The sequence below is a fragment of the Oncorhynchus kisutch genome, linkage group LG2, assembly GCF_002021735.2.
Source record: "Oncorhynchus kisutch isolate 150728-3 linkage group LG2, Okis_V2, whole genome shotgun sequence".
Classification (NCBI taxonomy): Eukaryota; Metazoa; Chordata; class Actinopteri; order Salmoniformes; family Salmonidae; genus Oncorhynchus; species Oncorhynchus kisutch.
In genome coordinates this window covers 7,265,634-7,283,235 of record NC_034175.2, presented here as the reverse complement: position 1 = coordinate 7,283,235, position 17,602 = coordinate 7,265,634, and the positions used below count along the sequence as shown (strand labels likewise).

Sequence of the window (17,602 nt, the reverse complement as noted above, 5' to 3'; positions counted from 1 at the left end):
GACATGCTGGTTGTAATGGTTGAGGTCACCGCATGTGTGGGAGGTGGGACAAAGGAGGTATCAGGGGATATGAAGAGTGGAACTAGGGGCTCCATTGTAAACTAAAACAATGATAACTAACCTGAACAACAGTATACAAGGCATATTGACATTTGAGAGAGACATACAGTGAGGCATACAGTAATCACAGGTGTTGAATTGGGAGAGCTAGCTAAACAGTAGGTGAGACAACAACAGCTAATCAGCTAGCACAACAACAGCAGGTAAAATGGCGTTGACTTAGGCAGGGAGGGTCGGATTAACTACACACAGAGCCTGAGTGCGGCTGGGGCCGACAGATAAAACATAAACAAGCAGAATGGAGTACCGTGATTAATGGACAGTCCAGCATGCATCAGCTATGTAGCCAAGTGATCAGTGTCCAGGGGGCAGCGGTGGATGGGACTGGCGAGTATTATCCAGGTTTTAAAAAACTGGCTGGCTGTGCAGAAGGTAAAGCCGCTAGCAGTGGCTAACAATGACTAAATAGCTTGTAGCCAGTTAGCTGGTTAGCTTCTGGAGGTTCTTGAATGTGTTCTAAAAATTAAAATATAATAGCGATTCCGTATCACATTGGGTGAGGCAGGTTACCGGAAGGTATAATCGAATTAAAAATCGAAAAGAGATTAAAAGTAAATATGGGTCCAGTGAGTGGTTGGACTGGCTGGGGACGCGGCGATTCAGACAGTTAGCAGGCCTGTGCTAACAAGCTAACAGTTAGTAGGCCGGGGATGAGCAAGGTAGCAGTTAGCGGACCGGGGCTAAACAAGCTAGCAGTTAGCAGGCCGAATTAGCAAGCAAGCAGATAGCAAGGGCTAGAAGGTTAGTCTTTGGGGGACGTCGCGATGGGGTGAGTCTGTTTATGCCTCTTCATGCGGTGACATCGATAGACCGGTCGTGGGTCCGGATATTGTAGCCCAGGAGTATGCTTCGGTGGTAGCACAGGAGCTCTGGCCGGGCTAGCTTCAAGCTAAGTGGATGGAAACGCTAGCCAGGAGTAATCATCCGGAGTTGCGGTTAGCTAGTTAGCTAGTTGTGAAGATCCAGTTGAAAATGTTCAGTTTGCGGTGGGAATCCGGGGATAAATAAAATATATAATAATAGGTCCGTTATGCTCTGGTTAGAGTCGCGTTGTTCGAACTGGCGAGAGCTTTCCGAGCTAAAGGTTAGCTGATGACCAGTTAGCTGATGACCGCTAGCAATGGTTTGCTGGTAGTTAGCTGGCTAGCTTCAGTTGAGGAGTTCCGGATCCGAAGTAAATATAAGTACTTTAGAAAAAAAAGCAGATCCGCGCTACATTGGGTGAGGCGGGTTGCAGGAGAGTATTTCGAAGTTGAGGTTTAGCAAAATGTTTTAAAAGATATGCGAAGAAAAATATGTAAAAAAACGATATATACAAGGGACACGACATGGCAAGATGTCCGACTGCTACGCCATCTTGGATATGATATGATATGGTTCTCAATCAGAGGTAGGTGTTAGTCATTGTCTCTGTTTGGGAACCATATTTAGGTAGCCTGTTTTCTGTTGGGGTTTGTGGGTGGTTGTTTTCAGTCTTTGTGTGCCTGCACCACATAGAACTGTTTCGGTTGTCACTTTTGTTGTTTTGTAATTTGAAGTGTTCAGTTTTTTGATTATTATTAAATTAAGAGGAACACTAACCATGCTGCGCTTCGGTCCTCTCCTCTATCTCCAGACCACAACCGTTACAGAACCACCCACCAAAAAAGGACCAAGCAGCGTGGTAACGGTCAGCAGCAGCAGCAACAGCTGCAGGAGAATCAATGATACTTGGAGAGATGGACTTGGGAGGAGATTCTGGATGGCAAAGGACCCCGGACTGTGAAAGCAGAGAGGCGCCGGTATGAGGAGGCAGCACGGCAGCGTGGCTGGAAGCCCGAGAGGCAGCCCAAAAAATGTATTGGGGGGGGTACACAGGGAGTGTGGCGAAGCCAGGTAGGAGACCTGCACCAACTTCCTGTGTTTACCAGAGAGAGAGAGGAACCGGGCAGGCACCGTGTTATGCGGTGGAGCGCACTGTGTCCCCGGTGCGTGTGCATAGCCCAGTTCGGTACATTCCAGCTCCTCGTATCGGCCGGGCTAGAGTGGGCATCGAGCCAGGTGCCATGAAGCCGGCTCTACGCATCTGGTCTCCAGTGCATCTCCTCGGGCTGGCGTACATGGCACCGGCCTTACGCATGGTGTCCCCGGTTCGCCAGCACAGCCCAAGTGTGGGCTATTCCACCTCGCCGCACTGGCCTGGCTACGGGGAGCATTCAACCAGGTAAGGTTGGGCAGGCTCGGTGCTCAAGATCACCAGTGCGGCGTCACGGTCCGATCTATCCGGTGCCACCTCCGCGCACCAGACCTCCGGTGGCAGCCTCCCGCACCAGGCTGTCTCTCCATCCCATCCCTACAGGTGCTCCCGCCTGTCCAGCGCTGCCAGAGCCTTCCTCCTGCCCAGCGCTGCCAGAGTCTCCCGTCTGTCCTGAGCCGCCAGAGTCTCCCGTCTGTCCTGAGCCGCCAGTCAGCCAGGAGCCGCCAGAGCCGCCAGTCAGCCAGGAGCCGCCAGAGCCGCCAGTCAGCCAGGAGCCGCCAGAGCCGCCAGTCAGCCAGGACCTGCCAGAGCCGTCAGCCAGCCAGGAGCTTCCAGAGCCATCAGCCAGCCAGGAGCTGCCAGAGCCGTCAGCCAGCCAGCTGCTCCTCAGTCCGGAGCTGCCACTCAGTCCGGAGATGGCCCTCAGTCCGGAGCTGCCCCTTAGTCCGGAGCTGCCCCTCAGTCCGGAGCTGTCCCTCAGTCCGGAGCTTCCCCTCAGTCCAGAGGCGCTCCTCAGTCCAGTGGGGCCTTTAATTAGGGTCTTAGACCCAAGGTCGGAGGCGAGGGTCGCCACTCTAAAGAGGCCCTTGAAGAGGGAAATTACTATAGTGGAGTGGGATCCACGTCCCGCGCCAGAGCCGCCACCGCGGCCAGATGCCCACCCAGACCCTCCTCTATAGGTTTAGGATTTGCGGCGGGAGTCCGCACCTTAGGGGGGCTACTGTCACACTCTGACCATTATTTGCATTGTTTGTTTCTAGCTAGCGTCCAACATATCCCAGAGAGTTTAAAATCCCCAGTTACAATAAATGCAGCCTCAGGATGTATGGTTTTCAGTTTGCATATATTCCAGTGAAGTTCCTTGATGGCCGTCTTGGTGTCTGCTTGAGGGGGAATGTACACAGCTGTGACTATAACTGACGAGAATTCTCTTGGTAGGTAAAATGGCCGGCATTTGATTGTAAGGAATTCTAGATCGGGTGTGTCACAACTTCCGCCGAAGTCGGTTCCTCTCCTTGTTCGGGCTGCGTTCGTCGATTGACGTCACCGGCTTTCTATCCATCGCTGCTCCATTTTTCATATATCCATTTGTCTTGTCTTGTTTTCATACACACCTGGTTTTCATTTCCCCAATCAATCTACTTGTATTTAACCCTCTGTTTCCCAACATTTTTTGTGTGTAATTGTTTTCATGTCAAGTGATGTTCGTTAAGCGCTTTACTATATTGTTCCTTTTTTTGAGCGTGTTTGTTTTGTTGTGCTCCCTGTTTGGAACTATAATAAAGTGCGCTTTATTTAATCATACTCTGCTCTCCTGCACCTGACTTCGCCTTCATACACATCCTGACAGGGTGAGCAGAAGGACTTGAGTTCCTGTATGTTGTTTTGATAATACCATGATTCCTTAATCCTAAAGCATACACCCACACCCTACCTCTTCCCAGAGAGATGTTTATCTCTGTCAGCGCAATGCATGCAGAAGCATCCAGAGAGAGCCGTGTTTCCATGAAACATAGATTGTTGCAATCTCTGATGTCTCTCTGGAAGACAACCCTATAATTTAGTCTACCTTGTTGTCAAGAGACTGGACATTGGCTTGTAATATACTCCGGGAGCGGTGGGCGATGTGCACGTCTACGGAGCCTGGTCAGGTGGCTGCCTCGTCAGCCCCTTCTGCGACTTCGTTGTTTTTGGTCGACTACTGGAATTAGATTCATTGTCCTGGGTGGTGGTCCAAACAGAGGATCCGCTTCAGGAAAGTCATATTCCTGGTCGTAATGTTGATTATGCACTTAAATCCAATAGTTCTTCCCGGCTGTATGTAATAAGACTTAAGATTTCCTGGGGTAACAATGTAAGAAATAATACATTAAAAAACCGAAATACTACATAGTTTGCCTAGGAACTCAAAGTGAGGCGACCATCTCTGTTGGCGCCATGAGGAGAGAAAATTGAGCTCAGGTGCATCCTGTTTCCATTGATCATCGTTGAGCTGTTTCTACAACTTGATTGGAGTCCACCTGTGGTAAATTCAAGAGCTGGCTGTCAAGCCAAACTGAGCAATTGGGGGAGAAGTGCCTTGGTCATGGAGGTAACCAAGAACCCGATGGTCACTCTGACAGAGCTTCAGAGTTCCTCTGTGGAGATGGGAGAACCTTCCAGAAGGACAACCAAGGTTGAATTCTTTGGCCTGAATGCCAAGCATTGTTCCCGATCCAACCTGTCAGCGCTTGAGAGAATCTGCATAGAAGAATGGGAGAAACTCCGCAAATACAGGTGTGCCAAGCTTGTAGAGCCATCCCCAAGAAAAATTGAGGCTGTAATCGCTGCCAGTGGTGCTTCAACAAACTGAGTAAAGGGTCTGAATACTTATGTAAATGTCATATTTCAGTTTTTTATTTTTAATACATTTGCAAAAGTTTTTGCTTTGTCATTATGGTGTATTGTGTGTAGATTGATGAACAAAAACTATGTAATACAATTTAGTATAAGACTGTAACGTAACAAAATGTGGAAAAAGTCAAGCATTCTATATACTTTCCGAACACACACAGGTGCACACTCAAACTGAACCAGTATTTCTAGACTGGCAGAATTGTTGTATTACACTTCAAGTCATGGTGGAAGCTAGGCTATCTTAACAGTAGTTGCAGTATAGACCCACAGGGCCTTCAGTAGTTGACTAATCTAACTATTTTAATAGTGAGCTGGGCTGATGTCTCTGATTCACCTATCACAGTGAGGGTTGAGGTGGCTGTGAGCTGAGGACTGGTGCTCTGGACCACATAGACCCCTGAGTAGACCACCGTGATGGAGGTCAGGGTCAGAGTCCCCATGCTGATGTCCACCGATGCCCTGCCATTGTGGCTTGGGAACATAGCCTGCTGGGCCCCGACCAGGTCAGGATCTGAGGGTCCCCCACAGTCCATCTGCCTTGCAGCTGAGTGACCGGAAGCTGAAGCTCAGCACACCTAGAGAAGAGTGGAAAGATGGGTCTTTAGCATCCAGTGGTCAACAATCCTGGTCCTTGAACACAACAGGGTGTACCCACTTTTGTTCCTCTTCCAGCTAAACAGTTGCTGATTAAGACAGACATGAGCTTAATTCAAAGTTTCTAGTAATTTTGAAGTCATATTATCACAATCAAATATGAACTTGAGGTCACTAGTCTTTAACATGCAATATTTTGGGGCCATTTGTTAGAGTCTACCTGGTAAATACAACTTTGTAATTTATTTGGCAATGATATAATACAAATACAATAAACAGGTACTCAATCAAAAAAAGTTTTCACAAACTATCTAGTATAAAACTGTATCCACTTTAGAACAAGTTGCGATTTCTAAATTCCCACTTTACTGTAAATGTCTCTATTTTACACTTTAATTTCTCCATCTTCTTTACAGTAAATGAAACTGAAACTTAACTCCCTGAGTTACTTGTATTATTGAAAAATAAGACATGTTGCCTTGTATCAAAGCCAGTAAAAGAACATGTGGGACTCTTCCTCTTATCTCCCACATTGTGTTTAGGTGGGCTATGAGTGCTCCTACTCTTTTATATTAGTATTTTGGGGTCCAGCCACCTACCCAAATACCTCAGGAAGCAAGCTAATGTATCTTTTTATGCCAGTGTCCATCATATAGTACTCATTCTTGTAAGCGGTCCCACATTTTGTAGTTTTCTTTCTACAAACATTTTCCTTGGTGGCATTGTGTGAATGACCAATTAGGGTAATCTGATTGACAATGGTGACAGAGAATGTGTGTGATCTCCGAGTCACCTGTCCCCCTTTCATCCCTCCTGTCTGTCTCCTTCACACTTTTACAGAGTATGTAGCCTTGTTGTGGCAATGGCATTGTAGTAAAGAATCATTACAAATATTTTCACCAATCAATTAGACATAAAAATATATATAAATAGTATTACTTCTATAGTATTTAATTGTGTGTAGTTTAAGTCTATATTTTCTGACTACAGCTTTACTGGTTTGGAACAGAGCTTTGCAAAACACCATGACAACCAAATGTGTTAAATGTTTATAATGTAGTCAGCAAGTACAGAATAGAACGGTACATACTGTACATCAAGTATCATATTGGGGTGGCAGGTAGCCTAGAGGTAAGAGCGTTGGACTGGTAACTGAAAGGTTACAAGATCGAATCCCCGAGCTGACAAGGTACAAATCTGTCGCTCTGCCCCTGAACAAGGCAGTTAACCCACTGTTCCTAGGCCGTCATTGAAGAATTTGTTCTTAACTGACTTGCCTAAATAAAAATAAAATATATATATATATTGTGTCTGTGATATTGTAACATCATACAGTACATAATTTACATCCCCATTTCACAACTTTCACAAATATTGAGAAATCTCCCTCTGTTATTCCTGGCAGTGTTTGTGTAACAAGGCAAACACATGTCTTTCACTTCTCCCAGGTCAACACCTGTAGAATTGTGAGGGCAGGTTCCAATCAGTGAACACCTGAGCACACCTATGTGGGTCTATGCCAGATCAGGTTTGATTTATGAACAGTGGAGGAAAAGGTATGCTGCCTGTCGTTATCTCACTGTCCAACCAAGGAGCATGAATAGAGGACCAAACTGGTCATGCGAAAGACACTCAGCTATTCTATGAAACCATCATAAGTACCCACATGCTGTATTACAAAGCTCTCAGGTTGAGGGTAAGAGGTCAACATAGAGCCATGAGAGAGTGAACAAGCACCCTATCATAACACCATCACACCATGAGAGCTGAGTTGAACAGTGGGATATTGTACTAATCTCTATTCAGTGCCTAAATGTTCTGCCTGCTCATGTAACAAGTGTTGTATTTCATGTCATGTAATTACACAAAATCAGAACAGTTCCCATGTCTGATATTAGTGTACATTCCTTTTGGTGGTGTAAGTGCCCTTTTTAATGTCTCACACTTCCTTCTCCTGTGTTCCCCCCATAAGCATCCCCTGCCTTCTTACATCTTCCCTGTCTACCCTGTCTACTCTACACATGTAGAAGAGGTAGGTTACAGTGAAATTGTCCCATGGAAATCATAATCAATCCTTCCTAATATTGAGTAGCACCCCGTTTTGCCCTCAGAACAGTCTCAAATCGTCGGGGCATGGACTCTACAGGGTGTCGAAAGCATTCCACAGGCCCATGTTGACTCCAATGCTTCCCACAGTTGTGTCAAGTTGGCATGATGTCCTTTAGGTGTGTACTATTCTTGATACACACAGGAAACTGTTGAGCACGAAAAACCCAGCAGCGTTGCAGTTCTTGACACACTCATACCGATGCATCTGGCACCTACTACCGTACCCCGTTAGTAGGTGTCCCTGTACCCCGGCATTTAAATATTTTCTCTTGCTCATTCACCCTCTGAATGGCACACATACACAATCCATGTCTTAATTGTCTCAAGGCTTAAACATCCTCCTTTAACCTGCCCCCCCCCTTCATCTACACTGATTGAAGTGGATATAGCAAGTTACATCAATAAGGAACCATAGCTTTCACCTGTATTCACCTAGTCAGTCTATGTTATCCTTTTTGGGATAAGGGGCAGCATTTTCACTTTTGGATGAATAGCGTGCCCGGAGTGAACTGCCTCCTACTCTGTCCCAGATGCTAATATATGCATATTATTATTGGTATTTGATAGAAAACACTCTGAAGTCTCTAAAACTGTTTGAATGATGTCTGTGAGTATAACAGAACTCATATGGCAGGCGAAAACCTGAGAAAAATCCAACCAGGAAGTGGGACATTGAGGTTTGTAGTTTTTCAAAGCTTAGCCTACCGAATACACATTGAGATATGGATAAAGTTGCACTTCCTACGGCTTCCACTTGAAACTTGAATAAGGTTTCTACTATAAAGGAGGGGCTCATGAGACCTCTTTGAGTCAGTGGTCTGGCAGAGAGCCTTGGTCTCATGACGCGCCCTCCCGAGAGAGTTACCTCTCGTTCCAGTGCTTTTCTGAAGAACAAGGAATTCTCCAGTTGGAACATTATTGATGTTTTATGTTAAAAACATCCTGAAGATTGATTCCATACATCATTTGACATGTTTCTAAAGGACTGCAACAGAACTTTTCGAGTTTTTGTCTGGATGAAGTGCCTGCGCCTCATGAAGATGGATTCCTGGGCTGAACACGCTAACAACAAGTGGCTATTTGGACATAAATGATGGACTTTATGGAACAAATCAAAGAGTTTTTTAAAAATCTGACACAGCGGTTGCATTAAGGAGAAGTCTATCGTTAATTCTGTGAATAACACAATGCTTATTATGAGTATTTCTGCAAAATTACCGGATGTTTTGGAATCAAAACATTACTGCACTTAAGGTGCCAATGTAAACTGAGATTTTTTAAATATAAATATGCACATTATCGAACAAAACATACATGTATTGTGTAACATGTTGTCCTATGAGTGTCATCTGATGAAGATCAAAGGTTAGTGATTAATTTTATCTACATTTCTGCTTTTTGTGACTCCTATCTTTGGCTGGAAAAATGGCTGTGTATTTTTTCGACTTGGCTATGACCTAACATAATCATATGTGGTGTTTTTGCTGTAAAGCATTTTTTAAATCGGACACGGTGGGTAGTTAAAAATATGTTTATCTTTCATTTGCTGTATTGGACTTAATGTGTGAAAGTTACATATTTATAAAAAATATTTTTTTATTTCGCGCTCTGCCTTTTCAGCGGAATGTTGTCGAGGGGTTCCGCTAGCCTGCGCTAGAAAGGTTATGGAAGGACTTTTGTTTTGCGGCCATTGTTTCTCCCTGTCCTATTGAAAAACCTACACTCCCGGTTGATATATTATCGAATATATATTTTAAAAACAACCTGAGGATTGATTATAAAAAACGTTTGACATGTTTCTGTGGACATTATGGATATTATTTGGAATTTCCATCTGCGTTGCCGTGACCGCTCTTTCCGGTGGATTTCTGAACATAACGCGACAAACAGAGGTATTTTGGATATAAAAAATAATCTTTATGGAACAAAAGGAACATATGTTGTGTAACTGGGAGTCTCGTGAGTGAAAACATCCGAAGATCAAAGGTAAACGATTAATTTGACTGCTTTTCTGATTTGTGACCAAGCCACCTGATGCGTAGTGTACTTAATGTTTTGTCATGCGATCGATAAATTTACACAAACGCTTGGATTGCTTTCACTGTAAAGCATAATTTCAAAATCTGAGACGACAGGTGGATTAACAAAAGGCTAAACTGTGTTTTGCAATATTGCACTTGTGATTTCATGAATATGAATATTTTTTTGTAATATTATTTGACTGTGGCGCTATGCTATTCAGCGGTTGCTGATGACAATTGTCCCGCTTAAGGGATGGGTAGCGTCAAGAAGTTAATGTGCACATGTAAAGGTTTTCTGGTGAAAGAGAGGCGGATCAAAATGCAGCGTGGTTAGTTTTGTACATCTTTAATAAAGATTAAAATACAACAATCTACAAAACAAGACCAAAACAGCCCTATCTGGTGCCACAAACACAGGAAAAATCACCCACAAGAGACCTAAAGAATATGGCTGCCTAAATATGGTTCCCAATCAGAGACAACGATAAACACCTGCCTCTGATTGAGAACCACTCTAGGCAACCATAGACTTACCTAGAGTACTACTCTACCACAATCCCATAACTACAAACAACCCCAGACAAACAAACCACATAAATCCCCATGTCACACCCTGGCCTAACCAAAATAACGAAAACACAGAGGCCAGGGCGTGACAACACACACACTTTTCTATCTTATATGGGTTAGTTTATATGACAATCTCAAACCCAATGTCTAGGCTTAAAGATAGATGTTTTAGTACACAAGCACTAGTAAGGCTTAACTTCAAATACCCTCACAATGTCCACAGCCCTGCTCAACGCTACCCCCTGATAGAAGTCCCTAATGGGCGACTATGGTGGAACACAGGTGCTTAAGGTTAGGGTTGAGCCGGGGTGTGGACATGAAGCTAGTGTTAGGGTTAGGGTCAGGGTTAGGGATAGGGTTAGGGTCATGGTTAGGGATAGGGTTAGGGTCAGGGTTAGGGATAGGGTTAGGGTCATGGTTAGGGATAGGGTTAGGGATAGGGTTAGGGTTAGGGTCAGGGTTAGGGTCAGGGTTAGGGTTAGGGTCAGGGTTAGGGTTAGGGTCAGGGTTAGGGTTAGGGTCAGGGTTAGGGTTAGGGTCAGGGTCAGGGTTAGGGTTAGGGTCATGGTTAGGGATAGGCGCACTAACTACCAGATACTGTTTGAATAATGCTTTAACTTCCAATATAATGCAAATGATGTGGTCATAAATAAAGGAGTGTATCAAAACAGATGCTGGAGTATGATGCATCCAGTATAGTTACGCTGTAAATGATAAATAACCAATGGCATTGTGCCAGTTGTAATGATAAATGAACACCTCCTCATGTGCCATTTCCAGGTTTGAGGTTAGCTTCAATATCTAGTTTGTGGTATTCTGGGTCCATGACAAATGTTGTCCATTGTTCAATTTCACCATATCATGCCCTGACCAAACAGGGTAGGCAAACATGGCCTGAGATTGAAATGACCTTATCACACAGAAATGGATTTGCCAACAAAGACATTTGAATGTGTGCGATTGTGTTAGACATGATGCTAGGACTGGCATAAAGAGTTGTACAACTTGTACATCAGGTTAGCCTTTGCAATAAGTAGGCTACATTAGCTATATAAGCCTACACACTGACAGCCTACAGTATACTATCATGTTATGAAACGACTTCTGTGTATGTAGGTCAGGCTAGTCTCATAATACCACTCTCACATAAACAAGTGATGTTATGGTGTGCAGACAGTGTGATTATAACAGCAGCTTTTCATAAGACTTTTCCTTTTCCAACAGCAGGGTTGTCTCTGCTCCCTAGTGAGGGGAGGGACAGTACAGTGTACTCTGCTGGTATGTCTGGCAGTGGATCTGGAGGTATGCTGGCTACGCCAATCAAAGACCAAAGTTGACAACTCCATACAGAGACAGCTATCTATTACCACACTCATTTGGGAGTTTATTTTACAAGGTCATCTCAACAACAACAAAGATAATAATAATACAGTACATATTGCAAATAAGAAAATATTACATAGATAACATCACTATGTACGTTTTGTTATTTTCTCATCGTTACCCTGCATGTGGATGATAAACATAATTCACTGGAAACTTCCAATGACTCAACTATCATTATCCCACAACAGAGGAAACATTCTTATATCCTTATATTCTTATGAGCATTCTTATTGGACAGGATTAAGAGTTTCAAAACGTTGGTTCCTGTTTTATTATTCGTTCTGAAGGTGAACCTGAACTCATTCAATGTTCTCCTCTGTCCTTCCCATCGTCTGTAGTCTTATAGCGCCCCTCCTAGGGATCCAGGAGGAACAGCAGTCCCATACAGAGGACCAGTCCTAAAACTCCACACAACCTCACTGTTTCAGATCCTGATACTGTGGGTCCTGCATGAGGGAACAATAACATGACTTCAGTCTGGGATTTTGGAGATGAGTATTTTACCATGTAGTACGCAGGTATTCTAGCTAGGTTAAAAAACTAAGCATTTTGATTGAAATATTTAGATTTAACAGTACCTACAACTGGGTTTAAGCATGAGTTAATACATTTTGTATCAAGATAACTTGGTGATAATAGTGTAGGAATATTTTATGAGGGATATTATTATATAAGTCGAAGTGTAGTGTAGTTTTACAGTATGGTGAATCAGTTCGTTGGAATTGTGATAATCAATTACTATCTACCTTTATGCATGGCTGAATGAATGTGGTCAGTTCACCATTAAATCTGCCAAAGAGTAATCAGTCTCCATCCAGTCTAGAGAGTCATTTCTTTACGATCTAAAGAACCCTCAAACAATCACAAAACTGCCATTGGAAGAATTGATTCTGCAGTGAAGCTTAATTTGATCAAACATTAAAACGGGAGTGACAACCTGTGACCTTCACTGTCTTGGAGGCCTCTGCAGAGCGTCCAGCTGCTGTGTTCTCCACCACACAGGTGAAGTTCTGGACCATACCAGGTACCGACGGGATCCATTTCAGGATATTCTTCCTCACGGAGAAGTAGGCGCTAGTAAGGATACCCCCTCTCAATGGCCAGCGGATGGAGCAGTCCAGGTCGACAGTTCAGTTCACCTGGCAGGTAAAGGTGTATTCCCTCCCAGGCAACACTGTGTCAGGGCCACTGATACTAACACTCCAATGATCAACTGTCAGTCAGCAAAGGAAGAAAATGTACATTTTGTTGAAGGATAATTGGACAGGATCACCCATATTCACTGATTCTCTCAAATGAAGCGTAGGCGTTGCATCTTATACTCACAGTTTAGCAGGTACCCCAAGCTTATGACCTTGCTTTCAGCCATGTTTGCCATGGTCACCTCGCACTGATAGAAGCCACCATCAGAGGGCAGCAGGGAGTTGAAGTGGAGGGAGGTGTTGTGTTCCAACAGGTTTATCCTGGCATCTGGAGCTACAACCTGGCCGTCTTTGTACCAAAGCACTGGCAGGCCTGGGAAGGAGCCGCTACAGTCCAGGCTGAAGGACTGGTTGAGAATGGGGAGAGAGAGCTGTGGGCTGGGCCTCACGGACACTGAGCCTGGAACACACAGAAGGGAGATCCAGAGGTGTGATTGGTGGGACGGTTAGGGTTAGGAATCTGAGGCATATTCAATCCGGGCAGAAAGCTGGTTTTCCATATTGTCACGGCCCCTCCTCTGCATTGCAGGGGCGGTTCTTCCTGAAGGCAGAGGAGGGTCATTAGTGATTGGAGCCACCTGGGCTCAGGGTATTTAAACTGCTTCACTAACCACTCTTGTCTCTCACTCTGCTCCTCCAGGTATGATCCTGTTTTGTTTGTTCCTTTGTAGTTTTACTTAGTTTTCACTCAGTCAAATTCACACACACAGATTCACGTATCCCTGCACTTTACATACACACTACATTATGATACTTTCACACCTCATTTGTTTTTCTTTAAAGTTAATAGTTTTGGTTTATAATAAAGAACATTTTTGACTGGCCTATACCTGTTTGTGTCCCCTCATTTCTGCCACAGGCTATGAGCCGGCCTGTGACAATATGAACTGAGTTCGGTCGGTCATTGTGGTAAATAAAGTTAGATGCCAATCGCCATATAAAGACCGAAGAGGAAGAAGTCTGGAAGGTGGAGAGATGACTAGAAATGATTCAGTTGATAATTTTATATGTGTATTAATTGTAGAGGACCTTGTGCATTTCAGGTAAAATAACAACTCAACATTTATATCCCAGGACAAATTAGCAGAAAAAAGCAAGCTAGCTAAATAGGGCAAATTAGCTAGCAACTCCAAACTAGCTAGCTAAATTGCCATAAATGTTTAATGCTTTTCGACCTGTCACCAAATTAATATAATTGGTTCAGAGTTTGTTTTGATACTTCAACCTGCGTGTCGTGATCGTGTTCAGTGTGGGGGGACAAAATCAATTTGCGCACTATGGAGCACGTGCACAGCCAAAATTGTGGTTATGCTCTTTGAGCTCCCACTCTCTGTGTTGACCGCAGTACACTGCAGCTCCACAATGCGGTCCAGACCTTCTGGGGTCCAGGTAAACTCACTCCCATTGAAAGTGCGCCCCTTCAGCAGCCAGGTGTAGGTGCATCCTGGGATTCAGTTGGAGGTACAGGTGAAGGTCGTCTTGTATCCATCTCTCACCCGACCCAAGCCCATGTCGCAATATTATAACAAAATAACAAACACAATGCCAAACACTATGATACTAAACATATAGCAAAATGTGTCTCTATATAATTCCTTTGGTGGTAATGGTAAGAGATTAGAGGTAGTCTTTGATGGTTTCAGGTAGTTGGATACTCACTAGGATTAGGAGATGCTGCTGAGACACTGGTAGGATCAAGGCCTCCTGGAGATATATATGAGAGAGAGAGAGGGGGGAGAGAGAGACAGAGGCAGAGAGGACGAGGAAAGATAGAGACTTCATTAAAGCGGCAATCAGCAGTAAAAACAATAACAAAGCTGAAGCCCCACCCCTGGATTGGTAAAAAACAGAGGGATGGGGCTGGAGATATCAAACCACTCTAATTCATAGACAGAGCTATGGATGTAAAGACTGATCATCCAAGATATCGAAATTATAGTTGTGACCATGTTGTGAGGCTATACAGTTTGTTTGCATTTGCTTTTTTGCTTTTTCTTAAACATTGGATTAGCTTATTTGTGCGGTTCTGATGGGGAACGACAGCTGAACTAAGCTCATTAAGCATTTTAAAGTTATATTCTTCAAGAATCAATGGGTACATATCATTCATTCATTTACATTCAAGTCCAAAAATGGTGTAGCAGCTGCTGACTGCCACTTTAAGGGCATCATACAACCTGATGAGCTGTATCTGAATAATGTTGTTTGACTCATGTGAGTGGCTAACAATTTGCCCTATATGTTGTACAATGATCACACTGAAATTGTGACTTTGTGTGTGTGCATGTGTGTCAATGACTTTATTCTTATTTTTGTGTCAAATCGACATTTGCCGGCTTAATTATGGAATTAATTGACTGAATGATTCAGTCATTTGTATATATGTGTGAATTAAAGATTGTGTGTGTGTGTGTGAGAGAGACCCCTTACCTGTCAGTGTCAGTACCAACAGTGTAGAAAGTCTTCAAATAGAATGCCATAGTATTACCCCCCGAGTCTTCTACCACTCTCTGTGGCCACCCAAAATATGTGGACACCTTTATACCTTCATTAGTACAGGAAGTATTGTGTTGACATACTGTAATGTCTTGGATTTCAACATTTGAGTCACAAAATTGGGATTTATTCATACATTCTTTAGTCACGTCTCAGCCATCTTGTGCTAAGAAACCTTGAGTAGAGATTCCAGGTTGCTAAAACATTTTTGTTTTTATTTCCTTACCTTACTCAAAGAGTAGGCTGGTTTAAATGATAGTGTGTACAGTAGTAAGTATTGGCAGAGTTCAGACTTGTGTAAAATGCCTTCCTTTGTCCTTCATGACTGCTGCTGATTCCAAAATGTCCTGTTGCCCTGTTAGAGGAAATTATGGTTGAAATGACTAATTATGTATACATTCCAATCAGAACTGACTAGTCCAAATGCTATAATGTACTGTACATATGAATTTTCTCTCTTGCTCCCATTCCCAATTGTATATAATGTAGTCAGGAGTTTAGTAACAATGAAGGTCTGTTCCTTTGTTCATTTATTTGTACAATCTCCAGGTGGCAGGAACGGCCTATCTCCAGACTGTCTAGAAATGCAGATTTATACTGACTGACCTTGACTTCAGGCGTAGAGCGAAGGCTTGAGAGCTAGAGGGCCTCTACTGGTGAACGTTTAGAAAACGCTGACGTCATTTTCAGTTTATAACCTGTGGAAATATGTGTATGTGGCAGTACTCTCTTGTAATAAACGCTGCTACCTGACTTTTAAGACCGGGACTCTGTCCATTTCTTATAGAAATATTGGGTCTTACAATCCCTTTAGAATGCATTGACAGAGTAATAATTCTGATTGGGAAATACTACAGAGGAATTTAGAATTCCACTAACATGCCCCAAAGCAGAATTTTTCAGTTGACGACCATTATTAGTTGATTCAATTGAATCATGTGTGTTAGAGTTGGGCTGGAACAAAAGCCTACACACTACCCTGTAGTCAACCCCTGTGGTTTGTGTATGATATCCCCCTGGTTAACTGGGTCACTGGAGTTCTTTACTGATCAAGTTTCCTGACCTCTTGGCAATACTGTGGTAGTCAGTGACAAAACTGACTGGACGTTACCGTCACTGTAATCTAGTTCACCTGCTGTGTGCAGTAGCATGGGGACGAGGTTACTGTCACTGTAATCTAGTTCCCCTGCTGTGTGCAGTATCATGGGGATGAGGTTACCGTCACTGCAATCTAGTTCCCCTGCTGTGTGCAGTAGCCCGGGGACGAGGTTACCGTCACTGTAATCTAGTTCCCCTGCTGTGCCCAGTAGCCCGGGGACGAGGTTACCGTCACTGTCATCTAGTTCCCATGCTGTGTGCAGTAGCATGGGGACGAGGTTACCGTCACTGTAATCTAGTTCCCATGCTGTGTGCAGTAGCCTGGGGACGAGGTTACCGTCACTGTAATCTAATTCCCCTGCTGTGTGCAGTAGCATGAGGATGAGGTTACCGTCACTGTAATCTAGTTCCCATGCTGTGTGCAGTAGCATGGGGATGAGGTTACCGTCACTGTAATCTAGTTCCCCTGCTGTGCCCAGTAGCCTGGGGACGAGGTTACCGTCAATGTAATCTAGTTCCCCTGCTGTGTGCAGTAGCCTGGGGATGAGGTTACCGTCACTGTAATCTAGTTCCCCTGCTGTGTGCAGTAGCATGGGGATGAGGTTACCATCACTGTAATCTAGTTACCCTGCTGTGAGCAGTAGCATGGGGATGAGGTTACCGTCACTGTAATCTAGTTCCCCTGCTGTGCCCAGTAGCCCGGGGACGAGGTTACCGTCAATGTAATCTAGTTCCCATGCTGTGTGCAGTAGCATGGGGACGAGGTTACCGTCACTGTAATCTAGTTCCCCTGCTGTGTGCAGTAGCATGGGGACGAGGTTACCGTCACTGTAATCTAGTTCCCATGCTGTGTGCAGTAGCATGGGGACGAGGTTACCGTCACTGTAATCTAGTTCCCCTGCTGTGTGCAGTAGCATGGGGGCGAGGTTACTGTCACTGTAATCTAGTTCCCCTGCTGTGTGCAGTAGCATGGGGACGAGGTTACTGTCACTGTAATCTAGTTCCCCTGCTGTGTGCAGTATCATGGGGATGAGGTTACCGTCACTGCAATCTAGTTCCCCTGCTGTGTGCAGTAGCATGGGGACGAGGTTACCGTCACTGTAATCTAGTTCCCCTGCTGTGTGCAGTAGCATGGGGACCAGGTTACCGTCACTGTAATCTAGTTCCCCTGCTGTGCCCAGTAGCCCGGGGACGAGGTTACCGTCACTGTAATCTAGTTCCCCTGCTGTGTGCAGTAGCATGGGGATGAGGTTACCATCACTGTAATCTAGTTACCCTGCTGTGTGCAGTAGCATGGGGATGAGATTACCGTCACTGTAATCTAGTTCCCCTGCTGTGCCCAGTAGCCTGGGGACGAGGTTACCGTCAATGTA

At 44.3% G+C, this 17,602-nt stretch overlaps 1 long non-coding RNA gene across 2 annotated transcripts; it reads right to left on the bottom strand.

The window, feature by feature from the left end:
* Positions 1-11,392: 11,392 nt before the first annotated feature.
* LOC109906487 (uncharacterized) lies at positions 11,393-15,900 on the bottom strand. 2 transcript variants are annotated; one of them, XR_004202444.1, is made up of 5 exons: positions 15,066-15,900; positions 14,035-14,339; positions 12,760-13,035; positions 12,371-12,646; positions 11,393-11,879 (listed from the first exon to the last, which is right to left on the bottom strand). It is a non-coding gene; the product is annotated as an uncharacterized LOC109906487 (long non-coding RNA). The 2 variants fall into 2 exon arrangements; XR_002257410.2 differs by having other exon boundaries at positions 14,295-14,339; positions 15,066-15,891.
* Positions 15,901-17,602: the final 1,702 nt, after the last annotated feature.